Source organism: Microtus oregoni, unplaced genomic scaffold, assembly GCF_018167655.1.
Source record: "Microtus oregoni isolate MIOR12 unplaced genomic scaffold, Mior012 000005F_ref0000423, whole genome shotgun sequence".
NCBI lineage: Eukaryota > Metazoa > Chordata > Mammalia > Rodentia > Cricetidae > Microtus > Microtus oregoni.
Window position 1 is genome coordinate 1,916,496 of NW_024543064.1, and position 16,927 is coordinate 1,933,422.

At 48.0% G+C, this 16,927-nt stretch overlaps 1 pseudogene; it reads left to right on the forward strand.

Moving 5' to 3' along the window:
• The window catches only part of LOC121448255, a 29,977-nt pseudogene extending 13,444 nt beyond the window's left edge, over window positions 1-16,533 (forward strand).
• Window positions 16,534-16,927: the final 394 nt, after the last annotated feature.

Consider the following 16,927-nt stretch of genomic DNA (forward strand, 5'->3'; position numbering starts at 1 on the left):
TTGGATAGCAATGATGAGGCCGTTCCAAAGCTCATCGAAACCTCGGAGGAACGACATCACCTGTCAGTGAAGAGGTCAAACAGCTAAAGGCGACAGCGATTCAACCTAAACCTGAGAAGCCAGAGGGACCCTCCTGAGAGCAGGACCTGGAAAAACTCAGATCTGTCTCTCTTTCGTTTGCACCTCGTGATGTTTCTAAGTCCAGAGGCAGACAACCTGTTCGGTTCACAGATGCTGGAACTTTTTTTTTTTTTTTTTTTTTTTTTTTTTTTTTTTTGGTTTTTCGAGACAGGGTTTCTCTGTGGTTTTGGAGCTTTTCAACAATTTAATTTTCAAACTTTAAATTTAATTTTTTTTAAAAAAAATTTAAAATTTTAAAACAAGAATCACTACGGTATTTGAAGATCTTCCACAGAAGTACCTGCCCAACCAGATGGTATAGAGTCTGAACGATCCACTGTGGTGTGAACACTGCTCGCCCAAACCCGGCTCTGGGCCATGACCGTTGGCTTGGGCGACCTCAGGAGCAAGCAGGTGGGCTGGGGCCGCGGTCCTGGCGAGGTGCCTGCAGGGTCAGGCATCTGTCAGCAGCTGGAAAACTCCCAGGGGAAATATCCATCGGTTCTCTCCACTCCCTCCTGTTCTCCAGTACTCCAAGGACTCAGCTTCCACCGCTGCCACTAATCCCCCTTAGGAAGGGTTGACTGCCTGCAGCCGGCATTGGGCTCCACGCAGTGAGAATGGGAATGGGGGCTGAGAGCGCAGGGTCGCCCTACCGGGTCACTGCACGTGAGGTGAGGAGGATATGGGCCCAGCCCGGGGAAGCAGCGATGTGATGCTAAGCCGCATCCTGAAGCGGCTCTGAGGCCTCCTTGTGGGATCAGGGCTTTGCTGCAGTAAATCATGGAGCCTGGAGCACACGGAGAGGGAAGGAAGGAGACCAGAACCCTTTCCATACAGGCAGGGTCCTGGTGCACACCTCTCTGTCTTCCTGCCTGCTCACACTCAGTCCCACCGCGCCTGGTCGGATCATAGAGGCTTCGGGCGGTGCTGGGGGACGCCTTCCTAATAAAAGATAGTGGCCTATGTTGAAGTATGGTCTTCCCAACAGGAGAGAGAATTACTCAGACACAGTTACAATACAACTTGAGGATATGGGGACAGAGGTTTTAAAACCTTTCAACAAACAAGTGACCGATGTCATCTTCAAAAATGGACATTAAAGTACCTGGGGCAAAGCCCAGAAGACAGGGACAAAACTGGTTTCCATCCACTGGGTTGAAAAATGCAGGATAGTTGGAGCACAAGTTGGTGAACCTGTGTTTGCTCCAGTGAATACTAATGAACATTTACTAAGCCTCATTAGAGAAAAAAAGGGTATAGTCGGAGGAAAGCTCTTCAATTTCACCCAAGTTCGCCTCTTAGACCCAAGAAAACCAAGGTCTGAAGAGTAACAATGAGGGTGCTGTCACCCCTTAGAACCAGCCTGGCTGGGTACCGGGTTGACTTACCACCCCCAGAGGGCCAAGCTAAGTACGGTTTCGGGAAACGCACTTGGAGCAAGTCTATGTAAGTTGCCTCTGTCTCCCGGAGTTTTATTCCAGTCCTGGGCTGTCCTCAGGGAGGGTCTCTCTGGCTTCTCTGGTTTAGGTTAGATCACAATCGCCTTCAGCGGGGTTAAAGGTGTGCACCACCACTTGCCTGGCCTCTATGGCTAACTAGTGTGGCTAGCTCCACACTCTGATCTTCAGGCAAACTTTTTGCTAGATCATAAACAAAATATCAGCACAGTCCCCATGAAGTCTCATGTAAAACGCATGCTCCAGTTTCTTTTAACAACAGTCTCATCAATAGATGTCTTTGACTTTTTGTGGTTTGTAGCATGAATAATAAAAACCCAGAGACAGATATTGGGGTTCCAGCTGAGGATCAGAAAAGCAAAGCAGCCAAGCCACTAGAGAGTTCTTACCACCACCAAGGCTCAAACAAACAAGGGGCGATCCTGTCCTCAACAGGACAGCAGACTGCAAGGCTCTCCACCAAACCTCTGTATCTGTCTCCGGGTTTTCATTATTCATGCCACTGTGGTTCTGTTTATCATAATCCTGTTTCCAGACATGGTTCTGTCCCCTGAGGCTGCATGGATGACTTGGGAGGAGTGTGCTTCTCTCGACAGAGAAAAGGTGTGTTGTGTCTCTACACCCAGATTCCCCGCAGCTTGGTGGCCTCCCACCTGTGGGTCATCTTGTGGGTTTTACAGGCTGGCCGTCACCTCTGCTTTGGCTCAGGGCCTCAGGGAGCAGTGTGGATGTGAGGCAGGTGGTGGTCCTTGCTGAACATCAGGCTCCTTTTTCAAGCTTGTACGGCTGTTGGCAAACACCAGTTCCTGGGCCCTGAGTGTCTTTGTGTATGGCTATCAGCCAGGCTCTGTCCCAAGATCTCCTGTTTTAAAGTCCTTACCGTGTTGTCTCCCATGTCTTCAAAGTCACTAGAAAGGCCAGCCCTCTTGTTTAATTTCTCATATTCTAATATCTTCCACTGAAATACCTCTGCCCATCTTTAGGAGCTCATCTGATTAGACAAGGCCCCCCAAGAACAGCCCAAGAACACGCTCCCCATCGACTGATTTGGCATCCTAATGGCACCTGCGAAGCCATCTAGCTCCTCTCAGTCCTGTTGTGGGTATTTTGGGGTGTGCCCTAGCTCCTCTCAGTCCTGTTGTGGGTATTTTGGGGTGTGCCCTAGCTCCTCTCAGTCCTGTTGTGCGTATTTTGGGGTGTGTCTGTTTTCTGCTATTCTGCAGGGCACCCCAAACTCGGATCCAGAAAAAAGGAGCCACATTCTTGGGATGCTGAAATTTAGAAACAGAGCCACAATTAGATTCAGTCTCCCAAAACAACAGAAGGCCTGACTGTGACCTTTAACCCACACCCAGTCTCTCCAGCAGCCACTTGACACAATTTGATCAGTAGGGTGAACATTGTTCAATTTCTTAACTGCGTGTTCCAATTTTTCTCCCACCTTCTATACTATTGATGCAGGGATGTGGTTGTGACTGGGAGCAGACAACAGAGAATGAAAACTCAGAGAACGGCCGGACAGAGCAGATTCCCAGTTCCTCGGGTATAGCACGAGTCCTAATTGATCTTAATAACAAAACCTTGGAGTCAGTATCAGCGGCTGAAAGCTGAAGGATCAGAGGAGCAGAGCGGCAGCCACTAGAGAGTTCTACCAATGCTCAGACCAAAGGGGCGAGCCTGTCCTCAGACTGGGATCACCTTTGTGTGTGCTCTGTTTCTCTTTTAGACTGAATCAATTTCATGTAGCCAAGGGTGGCCTTGAACTAACAGATCTGTCTGTCCCCTGAGTCCTGACATTAAAGGTGTGTGCCACCCCTGCCTGACCTCTAGTGGCTTAGCTCTGCACCCTGATCTTCAGGCAGGCTTTGTTAAACACAAACCAAATATCACTACATTCAGGTGACCTCAAGGGGCTACTTGACAGCTGAGGAGGACCTCTTCCTCATATGCTAGTCAGAGAGATTAAGAACTATCTTCAGAAATAAATCTCATTAATACTCTTGGTACCTGACTTTATACTTTCTGATGTTGAATTATCCTTGCATTCCTCTGTTAAGTAAAGTTTGGCCTTTTAAAAATGTTGGCCTGTTTCACATTGCTGAGTTTAATTTTTAACCGTTTTACTTATTATTTTAAAAATTCATTTCTGTAAGAAAGTGCAACTTGCACTTTTCCCTTTTCATAATATACATTTCTGAAACCAAACATTAAATCAACTTTAGTCATATTAAATAATTCAGAGGGCTGGGAAGTGGCCCAGTGGTTTACACTCTGTGCTCAAGGACCCAGCTTTGGTTCCCAGCTCCGACCTGATGGCTCACAAGCATCTATAACGCCAGTTTGATGGGATCTGACACCTTATTATAACTCCTCCAGATGCTGGACATGCATGTGGAACAGATACACATATGGAGGCAAAACACTCATACATGTAAAATAGATGCATCTTCAAAAATTAAAAAATAAAGCCGGGTGGTGGTGGCGCACGCCTTTAATCCCAGCACTCGGGAGGCAGAGGCAGGCGGATCTCTGAGAGTTCGAGACCAGCCTGGTCTACAAGAGCTAGTTCCAGGACAGGCTCCAAAGCTACAGAGAAACCCTGTCTCGAAAAAACCAAAAAAAAAAAAAATTAAAAAATAAGGCCTAATGGTGGTGGCACACGCCTCGGAGGTAGAGGCAGGCAGATCTCTGAGTTTGAGGCCAGCCTGGTCTGCAGAGGGAGCTCCAAGACAGCCAGGGCTGCACAGAGAAACCCAGTCTCAATCCCTCCCCCCCAATAATAATAGTAGTTGGTAAGTGGCATTTCATTCTATTATCTAAGTTTGTTTAGACCTGGGGCTTTTATTTATTATTTTAGCGACTGTACGAACACTGCTCTGAAGGATACTTTGTATTTATTATTTTAGTGATTATAAGAACATTACTCTGAAAGATACTTTTAATCTCCGTTGTTTATACTTTAGTTTTTTAAACAAAATTGCGGCCTTCGTTTGAATTTCTTCGGTTTCCCCTCTAATATGCTTTTCTGTGCCAGCATTTAGTAGTCATGTCCTCCTGGCCAGCTTCCACCTGTCAGGTCCTTCTGCTTTCCTCTAGGGCTGTGGATATGTCACTTCCAGCGCTTCCTCCTGATTCTCATGCTTAGGGAACAACTTAACAGAGGGTTTCTTTTGGCTCATGGTTTCAGAGCTTGGCTGCATGCACTTGGGCAGAACACCATAGCAACTGGAATGTGTGGGGAAAGTAGCCTAGAGTGAGGTGTGGACTGAGGGCCAGGTACCTCCTACAGCATGCACACACAGTCCAGCCCTGCTCCACCTCCTACAGTCCCCTGAACATCACCTGCTGAGGAGAGTGTAGAAGACCTTCTCTTGGGGAATATTAGTTGAAAGTGTGTTGCGTTTTTCCCTACTGCTTTCGTTAACAATTTAAAGATGTGTTCGATTTAAATAAAATTAACCTGTGAGCAGGAGGCTACATCAGCAAGGAGCTGACAGGAAGTGACAGGAACCACGGGAGCAAGGTTTTCTTTGGGGAGAGCAAGGGTTTTTAAGTGGGCGTAGAGAGAAGGACAGGGGCATTGGAAGATGCCAGCAAAGAGGGAATGTTAGTTACTAGCTATTTAGCCTCTCTGAGTGAGCAGAATTCCAGTTCCATCATTGACTTGTGGAGTTCTTTAGATTTAGAGAAGTTACCTTGGTAGCTTGGAAAAGGTTGGTGCCTGAAGGAACAAAATCCCTTCAGGCCACCACCCTTGCTTGAGGGGCAGCCAGGGTAGGTAATAAAACAAGATAATGGCAACCTTCCACCTCCCAACCAGGACTGTGGCCTCTGTGAACAGCACAGGCCAGGTATTTTAAGAATGTCCACAAGCCTGAGTTCATTTTGTTTTCTCAGAATTTTGTGGTTATAGATTCAGGTCAAGGATGTCTGAGAATATTATATCCTGGATGTGAGCTATCTCTGTCTTTGGGTGTGTTGACCTTGACTCTAGGTTAAGCTGATCTCTGCTAGATTTTCTTCTGTGAAGTTAATTGTTTTTCTACTTGTAATAAGAAAATATTTTGAGGGTATTCAAATATCCTGGTTTTTTTAATTTAAAATTTGCCTACTAACTTCATTGGAGGATATTGCCTACAACAATTTTAATGTTTTTTTTTATAAAATAAGATTTATTGTGTGTGTGTGTGTGTGTGTGTACATATTCACAAAGGCCAGAAGAGAGCATTAGATTCCCCTGGAGCTGGACTTATAGTTGTGTGTGTGTGTATGTATGTATGTATGTATGTGTGTGCGTGCTTGCGTGTGTGTGTGTGTGTGTGTGTGTGTGTGGATTTACAGCAAGTTAGGTGTAACTTCCTCTGGAAGATCAACAAATGCTCTTAACTGCTGAGCCATCTCACCAGACCTTATTTTATTGTGTGTGTGTATGTGTGTGTGTGTGTGTGTGTGAGAGAGAGAGAGAGAGAGAGAGAGAGAGAGAGAGACAGCTAGCCAGCCTGTATGTCTGTGTGGTCTGTGTGTTGGCATGTGGCTGGAAGCGGGTAGCAGGTCCCTTAGAGCTGGAGTTATAGGCTGTTGTGAGCTGCCTGATGTCCTGATGTGCTGGGAATGAAGCTCATCTCTCCAGCCCCAGTACTGCGGTTTTTAAAGGAGAATTTTGAATTACCATAGACTGTCATTTGCATACATGGATTGCCACGTGGCTTGGGTGTGTGAGGTGACGGGTGTTGCTTCTCTCGTGTTTATTCACCATTCATGGACTGGTTGGTATTTTCCTCCTCTGAGTTGTAGCCCAGCTGTCATTGTTGCATTTAGTTCTCAATAGACAGCTTTGGCCAGTGAGAGGCTCTTCTTGATTAGGTTCTGGGTCCTTTTGACACCGCTACTCCATTAAGAAACAAACTTGTTTCCCCTGCTCTAGCCTTAGAATCCACCACTTCTCCATGGACATTTTTCCTGATCAACTTTGTTTCCAGAAGCTGGAGATTAAACCACTGTGGTTAAAGCCTGCATGTGGATCCTCCTAATGGCCCACCTCACAAGTGGTGAGCTCCAGGGGCAGAGTCTGGTGGAGAGTCCTTAGCTTCAGGGGCGGAGCCTGGTGGAAGGTCCTTAGCTTCAGGGGCAGAGCCTGGTGGAGAGTCCTTAGCTTCAGGAGCGGAACCTGGTGGAGAGCCCTTCCCTCGGAGGGGTGTGAGAGGGGGCCAGGCAATTCCAGTGGGAGATACTAAGTGGTTATTCCAAAGTTCTGAGCCTGGCTCTACACAGCCATTCTGGCTTCTCACTTCAGGGTGTGTCTTCCCACTGTGTGCACCCTGTATTCCTCCATGAGGGTCTCCTGGCTTCTTCCACTCTCTCCTCTGTGAGCTAATTAACCTCTCTTCTTTAGGAAGTTAGTCTGCCCCAGGTGTTTCATTAATTGGGTTTGTATGTTGAGCAGGCCTTATGTTCTTAGGGTACACTCAGTGAGATAACAAGGAATAAGAATCATCTCTAATTTTTCATCAATGCCCATGAGAAATTCTGGCCCACAGTCTGGTGTGGGAGGTCCTTCTGTCTATGTGTTGCTTTCATTGGTTAATCAATGAGCAGAGCTGTAGGGGAAAACTAAACAATGCTGGGAGAAAGGAGGTGGAGTCAGAGAGACTCCTTGGAGCCTCCAGAGTCAGACATGCTGAATCTTTGCTGGTAAGCCACTGCCACGTGGTGATATACAGATTAATAGAAATGGGTTAAATTAATATAAGAGTTAGCCAATAAGAAGCTAGAGCTAATGGACCAAGCAGTGTTTTAATTAATACAGTTTCTGTGTGGTTATTTCGGGGCTGAGCGGCTGGACTGTCTCCTGCAACAACAGACCCTCCCCTCACCCTCTGTGCTAGTCTGCTATAGCTATCAGAGTAATTTTGACTTTGCAAGTTGAATTCTGTTTTTATCTCTTTGCTTTCTGACAACTGTTCAGTGCTCAGGTATAGATCTCTTTGAGTTTACTCTACTCAAAGGTAAGCTTTTAGATTATGCAAACAAATTTTTAAGTTGATTTTGGAAGTTCTGATCTCAATTTGCCCGCTGCCAAGTTCATCAGCTCTATTGTTAGTCAGATCGCTGTTCACTTCCTCTAGCACATTTTCTTCCTTATTATATTTCAGCAGCAGAATCTCTGCTTGATTACTTATCAATTTATTGCTATTCTCTATTGGTAGGGTGTCCCCTCATTGCTTCCTTTAGACCTTTAAACACATTTTCAATAGGTGGCAAAGTTTTGCCTGGTAAATTTAGCATCTGACTCTCTTGGGGACAGATGCTATTGAAAGATTAGAAAATGTCTTCATTTGTTAGCTATTTTGACCTGTCTCCTCCAAAGTTTCATAAGTTTTTGGCTGAAATGTGGACACTTTGAGCAATACAGTGTGGAAGCTCTAGAAATTGTATTTTCCTCCCACACTCCGGAGATTTTGGTTTTTTCTTATCTGGTTTTGTTATTTGTTTATATGGTAGAGTTCCAGTGAGATCCGTTTTATTCCTTTTTATTTATTTAACAAACCAATCCCAAGTTTCCCCTCCCTCTTTTCCTCCCTATATTTCCCCCACCCTACCCCTCATCCACTCCTCAGAGAAGGTAAGGCCTCCTCTGGGAAGCCAACCAAGTCTGTCCATCATCTCCTTGAGGCAGGACCAAGGCCCTCCCCCAACCCCACCCTGTGCCTATGCTGAGCAAAGTGTCTCTCCATAGAGAATGGGTCCCTCAAGGTCAGTTCACGTACTACTGCACACACTGCCCAAGCCCCACCATTGTCCCCTGCCTTCAGAGGGCCTCGTTTGATCCTATGCTGGTTCCCTGGTTGTCAGTCTCGAGTCAGAGAGCTCCCACTAGCTCAGGTCAGCTGATTCTGTGGGTATCCCCATCGTGGTCTCTGTTGTGAGATCCACATTCTTTATCTTGTGTGGCCACTCCAGTACCTGCTCACTCTGCCTAGTTAGAGGCCAATTAATGTCTGGGCATGAATTTCTTTCTTAGACATTTCATTTACGGGTGTGAGGGCTGGAGTGCTGGGATTACAGATGTGCGTTGCCACATCTGGCAGCTTCCAGTGGGTTCTGGGAATCAGACTTACGTCCTCAGGGTTTGGGACAAGCACTTTTATTGTTGCACCATCTCACCAGCCCTGAGAGATTTCTTGAGGTGAGAAGTCTTCCAGATGTTAGTGAGTGTGACTTCAGTCTCCTAGCAGGCTGTAACTCTGACTTAGACTCTAGTTCTTGCTTCTGAAGAATCTCAAGGGCAGTCAGAATTAAGCAATTAAATTAATTTTGATCATTTTTTCCTGCATTCTTGATTTTCTACAGCTATAGGATTTTGAGTCTTTAGTCCACTATTCTAGAAGTTCTCTGCAGGAGAAAATTTAAAGCTATATTATTGTTGTTGTTGTTGTTGTTATTATTATTTATTATTATTATTTATCTATGGGGGTTTGCCTGCATGTATGTCTGTACCCCACATGTGTGCATTGCTTGTGGAGGCCAGTAGAGGGCACTAGATTCCCTAGAATTGGAATTACAGACAGCTGTGAGTGGCCATGTGGGTGCTGGGAATTGAACCCAGGTTAGAAGAGCTGACTGTGCTCTTAACTGTTGAGCTCTCTCCAGCCCCAGGAGACATTTTCAAAATTCCCATCTCTATGTCAGCTTTGCGCTATTGAAGTGTAATATGTGAGACAAGTAATGAAGAGATAGCGTCTTTAACTCTCAGTCATGGAGACTCGGCTTCTCTGACCCCTGCCTCTGGGTGGCAGGCAGAAGCACAGCCCCAGTGACCTAAGCACCTCCCACTAGGACCTTGCCTCCTAAAGGCTGACAGCACTTCCCATGCTGGCACTGCAGGGGCCAAGGATTTATTTATGGACAATGCATTACAGCCAGACTGTAGCATCATCTTAGTCAGGACCAGGTAGATAGTCACTCCTGTCACGCCTGCTCTGGGGGCATGTTTGCTGGTAGCCACCCTTTGCTGAGGTCATGGTAGGAACAGCTCTTTGTAGAAATCATAGGTCTGACTTTTGCCCCTTGAGGGCTGAGGACCTCCCTCTCCTAGGAACGCATTCTAAGCCCCAACATCTGGGAGCCAGCCCCAGGTAGCACAGCGTTACCTCACACAGTTACTACTTTGGATCATGTTACTCATTTTCAGCCCCTGGAAATTTCCATTACTCTTTTGCGAGCTCGGCCCTGCACCGAAAGATACACTTCATATTTTACCTGGCCTTTCTATGTTCGTTCTTCTCTAAATAGAAGTGTTCTCTGGCCATCCTGATTGATAAACTCTTAGGGAAGGCACTCTCCTGGTTTTAAAAGTCACGTGGACATCCACACTGCTATCAAAACACAATGTGCAGGCCTTTTAACCTGCGTGTGCCAAGAGTGCTGGGTGCAAGCAGGAGACCCTGACTCTTGTGCACTACTTCAGCACCTTGATCCTCTCCAGAGGTTTTCATGATGTGAGTGCTGGGGCCTGTCTGCTGACAGGTCTAGAGAAACCTCCGTGGTCCCAGGGCCTCCAATGTTCTGTGTCTGAAGAGAGACTCTGGGGTCCCAGATAGTGAGTGGCAGAGGTGGCTTCTGTTGGGATGCAGAGGGTGGATGTTCAGAGGCCAGACCCAAAGCACAGCAGCGAGACTGCCCAGGACCAGCCAGACCAAGAGAGTGGTGAGAAGGCGCTGCCCTGGGAGGAGACAGGTGCTGCTGACCCCAGAAGTCACTGCTTCCAAGTTGGAAGTGATAGTGAAAACTGGAGGGACAATGCCCAGGGAAGCCTGCAATAATATGGAAGGACCATGTCTTATCTCGTGGAAGTCATAATCCAGCAGGACACCTGGGTCCGAGTGAATACATCCTCCTTGTACTTCATGGATCTTCAGAGCATCAGGAATTCCCAGTCACTCACAGACACCCTGTCTTAGTCAATGTTCTACGGCTGTGAAGAGACACCATGACCACAATGCTTATAAAAGAGTTTTATAATGTAATTATAATTAATTATTTATAATTAGTAATCAATTATAATTAATTAATCATAAATTAATTTGGGATTGTTTGCGGTTTCAGAGGTGCAGCCCATTATCATGGTGGGAGGCACTGCAGCAGGCAGACATGGTGCTGGAGAAGGAGCTAACAGTTCTACATCTGGATCCAGGCAGCAGGAAGAGAGAGACTCTGGGCCTGACTTGAAGTTCTGAAACCTCAAATCTCACTTCCAGTGACACACTTCCTCCAACAAGACCACACCTCCTAGTCCTTCTCAAGTAGTGCTACTCTCTGATGACTAAGTATTAAAACATAGGAACCTAGAGGGACGATTCTTATTCAAGCCACCACAGTTCACTCCCTGGCCCCCAAGGGCTTGGAGCCAGATCATAATGCTAAATGTATTCAGCCCAACTTCAGAAGTCTCCAGAGTCTAGCAGAATCTCAACATGGTTTCAGAGTTCAAAGTTTCTTCTGAATCTCTCTTAACTGTAATTTCCTGTCAAATCAAAATCAAAAATGTAGGTCACATACTTTCAACATACAATGGCTCTGAATATATATTATTCCAAAAGGGGGCGTAGTGAGGAAATACTGGACCAAAACAAGACCTAGAACCAGCTGGGTGAACTCCCAGCTCTGCATCTCCATGTCTGACGCCAAAGGGCTCTTCAGATTTCCAATTCCTCTCAGCTCTGCTGACAGCAGAGAAGCTGCTCTCTTGGCCTGGTTCCACACCCTGTTCGCAGCTCTCCTTGGCCTGTATCCCATGGCTCTGGCATCTCCAACATCTTGGGATTTCCGAGGCAATCCAGGCTTCAACTTCATGGCTTCATGCAATGGCCTCCCTAGGCCTCCGTGCAGGGACACCTCTGACACATGCCTGGTCCAAGTGGCTTTCCTTAGCTGCAGAGAGAGAATCTATAACCCCTTGTGTCCTTGACTCTAGAGCTAGAACCACACAGCTGAAGTTGCCAAATTTTGCCACTTGCTGGGGCTGGATCATGGCCCCCTTAATCAGTTACAGCTGCCTCGGCTTTCTGTTGTTGATGGTTTCTTTCATTGCTGAAGCTTTTCTTCCTTTTCACAAGTAGGAAGCTCAGCTGGGTGGGGTCTTGCCCTGAAGTCACCACTAAATCTGTATTAGTCAGAGTTCTCTAGAGTAACAGAACTTGTAGAATGAATCTCTATATAAAAAGGGGATTTTTAAGAATGACTTACAGTCTGTGGTTCAGATTGTCCAACAATAGCTGCCTATGAGCACAGGTCCAAAATCCAGTGGTTGTTCAGTCCACAGGCTGGATGTCTCAGCTGGTCTTCAGTATACACCTGAATCCCACAGAACTCGGCCAGAATGCCAGAGGAGGAATGGAAGGCTGGAGAGGAGAGAACAAGTTGGCAAAGAGCAAAAGCTTCCCCCTTCCAAGTCCTTACACAGGTTTCCAAGAGAAGGTGGAGCCCCAGTTAGAAGTGGATCCCCCCCCCCTCTGGAAAGATCTGGACTAGAAGTGGGTCTTCCCTCCAACTGGGGTTCTAGTTAACGTCAGATGAAGTCAAGTTGACCACTGAGGACGGCCATCACATACCATTGTTCTTTTATCCAACCCTGAATGGTAGACGCTGGGTGCCCAGTTTCACTTCCTGCTTTTCCCTGTCCCTGGACCTCTACTGAGTCATTTCTCAGCTCTGAGCTTAGAGAGCAGCAGTGTGGCACAGCTCAGCTTCAGGTCCCAGGGACAGGGTCTTGCTGAGATATAACTGCTAGGTGGATTGGTAGATGCTGGCACTGGAAGGATGAGTCCTCTCCATTCTAAACGATACCATCAGCGTCATTTCCAGCCAAGCCTATCCCTAGACATGGAGCTCACTGTGTGTTAGACTTCGGGTGTTATTTAGACCCTTTCATCTCGGAGGCACCCGTTCCCTCTTCTTTGAGGGGTCTGATGAGCATCCCAGAGCTACCACAGTGAAGATTCACGGTTGGTTTTTTATCACCCTGTCATTAATTATGACTGTTTATTCTGACAGTTCATTTTTGTGGAAATTTGTGCCGACAGGAAGGGGCTGCTGGCGTATCTCCTCTCAGACCTGAAGACACAAGGCACAGTCATTTATCCAGGAACTGCTGCCGTAGAAAGGCCAGAGTGGGAGAGAAGCCTTACGGTCTCATGCACAACAGAAGCAAATGTCTGTCCATTTGTCTGTCTATCTGTACCTCAGTAGCCAGTCAGGTATTGGCTGTGCCCTTTCTGAGGTACATAACTTCCCAAGCGGAACAGTAGCTCTCAGTGGACAAGAGGTGGAAACCATAAGCCATGGGCTCCCAACACACCAACAACAGGAGATGAAGTCATTGGTCCAGGAAGAGCCCTGGCTGGGGCCCCAAGAACATCCACAATTGCCTGTCCCTTGTCTGAAGGATACGGAGAGCTCATATTCATGTTACCAGGGATCCGTGGCTCCTGGAAACTCGCTACCAGAGGGTGTGTGCTGATCTAGAGCCCACCGCTGAAGCTGCCTCCACTGCTTGTGCTCCCGCACCACTGAGTGTTGTGGTTTGAAAGTGAAATATCTCTAGGAGGCTAATGTATTTGAACAGCTGGCCCACTGCCGGTGCTGCCATTTTAGAAGGTTCTGGAACTTTTAGGATTTGGAGCCTGTTGGAGGAAGCAGGTCGTTGGGGGTGCACCTGGAGATTTTGCAATGCAGTTCCCACTGCCCTTTGGCTCTGTGCGTCCTCACTGCGGGTGCAATCAGCTGCCTCCTGCTCCTGCCTCTTTCCGTGCCTGTCTCATCGTGATCCATGGCAACTCCCTAAACTGTCAGCCAAGGGCAAGCCTGCCACAAGATACCGTGGCAGTGTATTTTGTCCCAGCAACAACACAAGGAAACAATATGCCTAGTTACTCTCATGCCACACTCCTGGCTGGCTGGACCAGTGAGAAGCCCGAGTCCTCGTCATCATACCTCAGCAAGGCACATCAGAGCACTGAGTATCGAGAGGTGCCCGGGGAGTCACATGACACAGGGATTTCCCCTTCCTGCTTTGCAGCAACAGTTCAGTTCCACCTTGGTGACTGAGGTCAACAAACCCTACCAGGTTTGCTCCATCTGCACCTGCTGCTCTCCTGATGTAGGAGAGGCAATGATGACAAGATGGAGTGGTCCTCCTGTGGTCCTCAGATAAAGACCTGGCCACCACATAGACACGGTGTTAGGGTAGGCAGATGCAGTCCCACAGTGGGTCATTGGGGACGATGGTGATCATGGCCTGCATTCTATCCCACGCTCCACCCGCCTGGCTGATTCTGAACGTGGCTGTGAAAAGCCAGGGAGTCCATAGCCACACACCTGCGGCCACACTTTCTGCCACGTCCGTCATCTCTGTCGCGTTACCCAGAATATATGCCAGCCCAGGTCAGGAACCAGCATGGACCGAGCATCTAGGTGCCATCTCTGAGAGCTGGAGTTATGACGCAGCAGGTCTGTGTGTGACGTGGGGAGGTGGGACATCCAGAGACGGGAGGAAGCTCCAGGCTGTGAACTTCGTGGGTTCGAATGCTGCCACCATACCTGCTTTAGTGATGAAGTTTGCCCGAACCTGAGGGGCTGAAGACAGACGCTAGGTCACCTATCCCACTTGGCTTTTCCATTTCCCCAGGCCACTTACATGCCCATTTTCCACCCCTCTTTGACTTTTGACATTTTCCTCTCAGGCCTGGGCTACACATTAATCATCATTGTGGCTCACAATCTGGTAGGTTTATAACCAGCATGAGACTCGAAGCTCTGACAACTGGGAATGTCTCTGGCTCCCGTCTGGGAGGTCTGGTTTGAGGAAGAAGAGAGTAGCAGCCTTGTTTTGGCTTGCACAGAAAGCCAAGCCAAGTCTGTAGTGCAATTGCCTTTCTTTCAGGAATCCATGGCATGAGCAGTGGGAGAGAGATGGGTAGGACAGGGAGGGGCAATGGGGTTGAGGCCACCTGTCTGGGCAGTAGCATTGTACCCTCTGCATTGGCTTGAGCAGGTGAAGCTCAGATACACAGATGTCCCATGGTCCTAGGGGAGCTGGGTGACAAGCCAAACACTGCTCAGGAGGCATGGTCCCTGTGCTTTCTGAATCCAGGATCTCATGTAGGTGGGCTGGCCATGTGACTAGTTCTGACCAATAGAGTGTGAGCAGAAGCTTGTGCACAGTCCTTCAGAGTGTTGAAGGATGTGACACTGGCTACCTTGGGTTCCAAGAGACTTCATGGAGACAAGCATGCAGGTGCAGGGTGCTGAGATGTGCCTGGGGTTGCAGAAGCCTCGAACTGGTCCCACACTTTCTATATCCACATTCAGGGGACTGTTGGGAGTCTAGGCCAGCTGCTAGGCATCAGCCCTTAACTGCTCTCCTGGAGGACCCAAAGGACTGGGCCAAAGAAATTGGTGACATGAGGCTGCAAGACATAACCCTTGTCCTCACAATCAATGGGTGAGCTTTGGAGCAGGGATCTTAATCCCCTCAGATGGCTGCCTCTGTCACATGACTCTAAGCTCAGCAGAACCAAGGTCTCTGCAAGTGGCAGGTCCTTGGGAGCTGGTAGGAGCCCCAAGCACCTCATTTTGAGCTCAATGTTGTGTGCTTATTCTTTCAAATCCCGAGTCTGTTGTCCTTAAAATGCAGCTCTGGCTAAGGTATACTTTGCTGAGGACTTTCTCGGGGAGAGGCAGTGAAACGATTTTGCTTGTTGAAGTCTCTGTCACTGTACACAGCACCCGCTGGCCTCCACACATTGCCAAAGCCCCTCTAAAGGCCTAGCCACCCAAGCTGGCACAGACTCTGGAGTGAGATGTTGCTTTTTGGTTAACTTAGGGTTCTGTGGATTTTCTCAGATGTCAGGGTGAGAGGAGATGATGAATTTTGAAAGATGGACTGGTGGCTGTGGCTTCATGTCCAGAGATGGAGACCACAGTGAAGACACCGTGAAGACATCTGAGCACCCAAGGGCCTCCCCGAATTCACCCAGAAGGGCAAAGAAGAGGGGGGGTTCTTCGTATAGACTGATATGTGTGCTCATTCCTTTGTGCAGTTGGCTCCGAGACTTAAGAGCCGGCCATGTTCTGAGAATCTGGTTGACAGAACGTCAGCTTCTGTAACCACTACAACAAGAGACCAGAGTGGAACAGCACGGAAACAAAGGTCACACATCTTTTTTTGTGGACACAGTCCGTCCACCTGTGTGGTCACACCTTCCCCATCTCTCCTCTCTACTGAGGGTGCCAGAGGTAGTATTGAGGCCCACCCTAATTTAGTATCCTTAACTTCAGCTTACCTAGTAATATCTGCCAAGACCCTGTTGATAACTAAATGTGTGCCTTGAGATTCCGAGTGTTACGAGTCTGTGTGAGTGCACTGGGGGGAAGTGGGTGCAGCCTGCTCCCCAAAACTCAGCCCGAGCCAGTCTTTGCCCGCACCACATCCAAGATCAGTCTCTTGAGACTCAAGTCCATCCTTCTAGTCTGAGAAGACCAGACAAGAAGGCAGCAGGTGGCATTGGCGATCCCTCCTCCTAGGGGTCTTGGCCAGCCTGGGCATACCTACCAGCCAGAGGGGCCATGGGCCTGACTTTCACCCTTAGCAGATCCTTCTATAGTCATGTGGTCACAGAAACTGGTATTCTGTCTATCGGAGTCTCAGAGCATCGCCACCTGGCACACTCTCCCCTCTTCCAGACCCACACACAGAACTTGCTCATGGTGCAGCCAAGCATGGGTGAGAGTGTTTGGCTCTGCATCCAGCTTTCTGAACTTCCTTAGGGCCTCCCAGGCTGTGCCCAGTGGGCCAGGGTGCTCCATCTCCTCTTGGCAGGACTGGTTAGGCAGCAACCTCACCGTGGACATGGACAAAATCCTTCCACCTGGAGCTAAGACTCCACGGCCATGATAAATCTTTCCCCCTCGTCATGTCTGGCTTTCGGGATCACAGCCTGCTATTTGTAACATGAAAAATGTTGGTGTGCTGGCTGGAAGGGCCAGGCACATGGTAAGACAGTTAATGCTCCTACCTCAGCTTCAGACACAAAGCCTCCTCTTTCTGCAGCTGGAAATGGGTATGGCCCATGAATGCAAAGAGCTCTTTCAACATTGGATTTTAAATTATTTGAATTAAATCTGGAATCCTTCCGGGCCCTGAGCTCTCTTGGTTATTCATCACTGGCTAAGTGTAGAAGTCTGTTAGGCCTCTCCAGGGACTACCTGACTTCGAAGCCGCATCTGAAATGCTATAAACTATTTAAAACCCAAAGCCTGGCCATGTTTGATTGGAGGGAGCACATTAA